The 6,361-nt window shown below is 38.2% G+C and overlaps 1 non-coding gene across 1 annotated transcript; it reads right to left on the bottom strand.

The window, feature by feature from the left end:
- Positions 1-5,105: 5,105 nt before the first annotated feature.
- On the bottom strand, positions 5,106-5,178 carry Trnaa-cgc (transfer RNA alanine (anticodon CGC)). The gene has a single exon. It is a non-coding gene; the product is annotated as a tRNA-Ala (tRNA).
- Positions 5,179-6,361: the final 1,183 nt, after the last annotated feature.

Here is a 6,361-nt window from a genome sequence, read left to right on the forward strand (position 1 = left end):
TCCACATCCTCACCAGCACTAACAATAATCAGTCTTTTTAGTTTTAGTCATTCTGATGTGTATATAAAACTTAGTTGTAGTTTTAATTTCTATTTTCCTGATGAGCAGTGATGTGGGACATTTTCCCACATGCTCACTGAACATTTGTATATCATATTTTGTAAAATGTTCTAGTCTCTTACTCATTTTTAAAAGTGGGTTACTTGTTTTATTGTTGATTTAGAAGGATTCTCATATATTCTGGATACAAGTCATTTATATGGATTGCAAATATTTTCTTGTATTTGCATATTTAATCGTGCTTTTTGAAGAACAAAAACTTGATTGGAAAGTTTTTCAATTTCTTTCTTTTCTAATTTTTACTTTTTTAAAATCCTAAGAAAACTTTGCCAAGATCACAAAGGTTTTAAGATTGTGTGTGTGTGTGTGTGTGTGTGTGTGTGTGTGTGTGTGTAGTACTGGGGATCAAACTCAGGCGTGTTCTACCACTGAGCTACATCCACGCCCTTTTTATTTTGATACAGGGTCTTGTTGATACTATCTTCAAACTTGCCATCCTCCTCCCTCAGCCACCTGAGTTGCTGGAATTACAGGTGTGTGTCACTGTGCCCAGTTTTCCCATATATTTTTTAAAGAAATTTTTATCATTTTAGGGGTTACATTTAGGTCTAGGATCTAATATTTTGAGTTAGCACTTATGTGTGATAGGACATGAGAATTAATGTTTACCTTTTTCTGTACAGATACATAGTTGATCTGGGACCATTTGTTGAAAAGACTTTTCTTTTCCCATAGAATCATTGTGGCACATTTGTCACAAAATTAACTGATCATATGTAGGTTCATTCCTGGATTCTCTATTCATTCATCTAAGCCTCTATCTTTTTGCCAGTACAAAACTGCTATTACTATCACGGTAGCTTTATAGTAAGCCTTTGTGTGTGTGTGTGTGTGTGTGTGTGCGCGCGCGTGTGCGTGGAGGGGTGCTAGGATCAAATCCAGGGCCTCCCACATACCAGACAAGCTTTCTGCCCCTGAGCTACACCACCAGCCCTATTGTAATTCTTAAGAGTAAGCTAAGTACTCCAACTGCTTTCTTTTCTAAAATAGTTTTGGTTATTCTAAGTTCTTTGCAATTCTGTATAAATTTTATAAGAAGTGTATCATTTTCTATAAAATAGATAGCAGGGTTTGGATAAGAGATAGCTTTGAAACTAAAAATCAATTTGGGAATAATTGCTACCATAGCCATATAGTCTTCCAGTCCACAAATGACATTTATTCTTCTATTTTAAGGTTTCTTTAATTTTTGTCATCAAAAACTAACCACTTTCAGCATAAACATCTTAGAAATATTTTGGTAAATTTATTCCTATTTTATGTTTTTATGAGGTGCTACTAAAATTTGAACTTTTTAATTTTTTCAAATTATTTGATGTGTATATATAAAAATTCATGTGTCAGCATTGCACCTCGAGTGTTTGCTCAATTCTTTTGTTGTTTCTCATAAGCATTTTGTAGATTCTCTGGGATTTTCTATGTAACCATCATATCAGAATTAGGGCTATTTTTTTCTTTTATAATGTTCCCCTTTCCTCCACCCTTTTCATTTTTGGCTCTATTTCTAGAACTTCTAATGCAATGTTAGATAGAAGTGAAAGGGAGTATTCTTGTTTTGTTCTCAAACCTAGGGGGAACAATTCAGCCTTTTGTCATTAAGCATGAGATTAGCTGTAGAACTTTTTGTATAAGATCATTATGAGTTTGAGGAAATTCTCTTCAATTCTCATTTCACTGTGACTTCTTTCTTTTCTTGCATAGGTGATGAATTTTGCAAATGCTTTTTTTGCATCTATTGAAATAACCATATGATTTTCTCCTTTATTAATATGTGAATTATAGCCACTGATTTTTTTTTTTTTTTTTATTGTTAACTGAACTTGAATTTCTGGGATAAAATCTACTTGGTCAGAATAGTAGTTCTTTAAAAAAAAATCATTGGTTTTAATTTGCTAATATTTTGTTAAGAATACTTTTGTTTAGGGCTAGGGAGGTAGCTCCGTGGTGGAATGCTTGCCTACCTAGCTTTGCACAAGGCCCTGGGTTCAATCCCCAATACCACCCACCACCACAACAACAAAAAGGAAGAAAGAAAGAAAAATAATAATAATAATAATAAAGAACTTTTTTGTCTATGCTCTAATATTTATTTTTTTTTCTGTTATGTCTGTCAGGTTTGGTATTAGGGTAATGCTAATCCCATAAAATGAGTTATTTAGTGTTCTTTCTTCCTCATATATTCAGAAAATGTGTATGTATGATTGGCGTTGTTTCTTCCATGAATGTTTGGTTGAATTCACCACTAAAATCATATCTACACTTAAAGTTTTGTTTGGGAAAGATTTTTTATAGCAATTCAGTTTTTTATAGATACAGAGCTATTTAGATATCTGGTTTCTTTTTATTTCAATTTTGGTAAATTGTATTTTCCCAGAGTTCATTTAAATAGTTAGTTTGTTTACATAAAGTTTTCATCTTATTCTTTTTAAACTTTAAGTATCTACTAGATTTGTGTTGGTGATAACCCCCTTTCTATTCCTCATATTGGTAATTTTTGTATTTTTCTCTTCCTTTTTTCCTCTCTCTATCCATCTAGCTTGAGGTTTGTCAATTTAACTTTGGGATCTTGCTCTTTAATCTATTGAGTATTTATTTTGGTAAACTCTGCTCTTGTTTTTAATTATTCTCTGATTTTTAATTTTTCTCCTTCTTATAATTTTAAAGCACTTTAACTGAACTCCACAAGTTTTGTTACACTGCTTTTTATATTCATTCAGTTCAAAATCTTTCCTAGTTTCCCTTGTGATTTTTGTCTTTGACTAATAAATTATTTAAGAAGTTATTGTTTGCTTTCCAGATGTTTGGGGGTTTGCCTAGTTATTGTTATTGATTTATCATTCAATTTTGCTATATATTTCAATTCCTTAAAAGTCATGGGCTGAACTGCTGTACATGCCTAGACAGCATATACCCTGTCTTTCAATGCACCATGTGCACTTAAAGAGAAGCATTCTCTGCAGTTGTTGGACCTCGTGTTCTATAAATGTTAATTAGACAGTGATTGATGGAGCTGTTCCTATCTTCTACACTTATGCAAATGTTTTATCAAATTTTTCCAAATTGTTTGTTGACAGGGCACTAAACTCTCCTGATATAACTGAGGAATTATCTATTTCTTCCCTTAATTCTGTAATTTTTTTTCTTCATATATTTCTTTGCCTTGTTATAATTGTTTTGTCTTCCTGGAGAATTGATTGTTTTTATCATCATAAAAGGTTCTATGCCACTTTAAAGAGATATTCCAGTGCTCTTCAAGAGGACATGGGAAGTGAAATTTGAATATATATACTGTCAAAAATTTTTTTGAAGGTAAAATTGAAGAACTCTCTCAGCAAGTAGAATGATAACAACAAAAACAACAGTGATAGAAAATGTTAGAAAAATGGTAAGAATTTGAAAGGATTGCTCTAAAGACTCCAGTATTCAAATAATAAGAGTTGACAACAGAAACAAGAACAAATAATATGTCAAGGAGGAAATTATCAAAGAAATAATAAGAATATTTCCCATAAATTATGGACAAAGTTTACCAGACTCCAAGGGCCCCCGGGAACCAGCCCAATGAAGGGTAAGATCTATATCAAGACTCAACATTGTGAGATTTCAGAGAGGCTGTCCTAGGGACCCCTTTCATTTTACTTATTTGCTGTCATGAGAGAAACTCTTGTTGAGGGAGAGCAAACAGGGTCCTATCCCCAGCTCGCCTGAACTTAACCTCACCGCTGTAGCACCGTGTCAGGAATTCTCAGCAGCTCTATTCCCCTTACCCAGGTTTCTGGTTCGTGTGAATCTTTGAAATGCTGCTGGTACTCAAGCACCGAGGCGCCAGGAGTCTTTGTTTAACCACTTTAGCAAGTTAATCCCCAAGGCTGTGCTTTAAGTCTGCTACCAGATTTAATTGAGGATAATGTGTTCGCTTCCTTAGGAGAACATGTGCCCCCACATGTGATAAAACCTAATGGTTACCCTTGGAACACTTATTCGTTGATACCCTTGAGCAGTTTGGGAAATAATTTTCGGATGAGGTATAATGAGTGCAGTTACTTTGGAGGTCATCCAAACGAGGGTACCCGGACCAACAGGAAAGGCACTGGGAAACGGGGAGGGCCTGAGCCTGTGCCCTACGGTCCTGCTGCTTGTGCTACCAATTCAGGATGATCATTTACAGCTGTAGTTTCCTGGGGCCGCATCAGCCTTGGAGACAATCAGGACTTGGCCTTGGACAATCAGGTGGCTCTCAGTGTCCTCTTGACCTTACTTTTGTTCTAAGTCATACCCCATCTCATTTTCAAAGGCTCCCAGTAAAGGCTGATCCTCACCCAGGCAGTTGTCAGTTTCTGATGCCCTTTCTCAATAATTCCACGTGGCCACGGCTCCTGTGCTCCTCTTGCTCCCCAGCTGACTTTGAACTTGGTGACAGTGATGCTCCAGGGGTCACAGTTTCTGACTAACATAGGATGGTGTGACCAGTAAGAGAGCACACCTCTTGATGCTTCCCAGAGGTAGTCCTGTCCTTCCTGTTTGACACACCCTGTGTGAGGACATTTGAACAGGTTGAAACAGTACTCCTTTCATTTGAAGACACTACCTGGAGTCTCTTCAAAAACCTTTCTTGCTGTCCTGGACTAAGCCCTGGGTTAGAGCACAGGCTTTTGGCTCATTCTCAGCATTTCCAGCCTTCCTATGGCAACATTCCCTCTTCTTTCTTTCCCTCACTCCCAAGCACACACATCTGAGGAGCATCTTTGTTTCCTACTAAGGACTGATAGTCATGGTCTTAGAACTAGTTTTGGTGCTTTCTTTACCTTTTTATCCCAAGAAGCCTTACAGTCTTATTCAATTTCTCTTGACATAGAACTACCCCAGAGTTTTCAAAGGGGTGATTCAAATGAAGGCATCCCTTGGAATTCTTTGTTTTAGTACTGGGGATTGAACCCAGGAGTGCTTAACCACTGAGCCACATCCCCAGCCCTTTTTTTTTTGGGGGGGGGTGCTGGGGATTGAACCCAGGGCCTTGTGCTTGCGAGGCAAGCACTCTACCAACTGAGCTACGTCCCCAGCTCCCCTTTGTATTTTTTATTTTGAGACAGGGTCTCACTTAGTTGCTTAGGGCCTCACTTAGTTGCTCAGGCTGGCTTTGAATTCAATGATCCTCCTGCTTCAGGCTGAGTCATTGGGATTATAGGTATGCACCACTATGCCTGGCTGGAGTTCTTATTAATCATAGTTAACATTAATTGAGCACCTGCTATGCACTAAACAAGTCATTTACATGATCTCATTTAATCCTCACCCAAATTCTGAACTCCCCACTTGACAGAGGAGAAAACCTGGGTTAGAGAATCTAGGTAACTTCCTAAATTCACAGATTAAAATAGACAATCAGGGATTCGAATTCACATCTCTCTTCATCACTGTCCCATTTGGTCTCCCAGGGGAAAGACCTGGAATACTGGCTTCCTTGCTGCCCCAGGAGGGCCCAGGGCAGAGAAGCTTCAGCAGCTCCACTTCCAGGCTTGAATTTGAACAGTGTGGACCGACTTAAATTTCATCCCAATTCAGGAAAATGCTGGGGTGCTTACTTCTCCTTCTTGTTGTGATTGGCACAGCGAGGAGAGAGGACAGTTAAGAAATGTGTCTGCCCTTAGAACTCTGAGGGACGAGATAGGCACACAAAGCCATTCAGTACTACCTGATGACTTTTCATGGCACTTAGATAACAGAGAAGAGGGTGAAGTGGTGACAGAGTCAACAGGAAACTATAGTGGCCACTGAGGACTGGGCAGGAAAGAACTCTAGGTCGCACATCTCAAGCATCGCTAGAGTGGCTGGGGGATTGTTAATGGTGGGCTTGACCATGTCTTTGGGCTGGTAAGATTTTGGTTTGCAGAAAGAAAGAGGGAGGATGCTCCAGGGAGGAGAAAGCATGACATGACAAAGCAGAGGAGAGAATGAATGTGGCATTTGGGCAGGCATTGAAATGGGCCACACTAGAATGTAGAAATGGGGCTCACACTGGGGAAGGGTGCAGGATAAGTTTGAGAAGGATCTTGAAAGTTATATTCAAAAGTTTGGAATGCAGTGTGAAGGCAACAGGGAACCACAGAAGGTGTTTGGATATGGGGGAGATGAGCAAACAAGTATTAAACGCCATGTTTTGTTCATAGCATGGCTCATTCTGCCATATCAAATGACTGTGACTGGTGTCAATCTGCTAACACTGAACTACAAAATTAGGTTC

This window comes from Sciurus carolinensis, chromosome 2, assembly GCF_902686445.1.
Source record: "Sciurus carolinensis chromosome 2, mSciCar1.2, whole genome shotgun sequence".
NCBI lineage: Eukaryota > Metazoa > Chordata > Mammalia > Rodentia > Sciuridae > Sciurus > Sciurus carolinensis.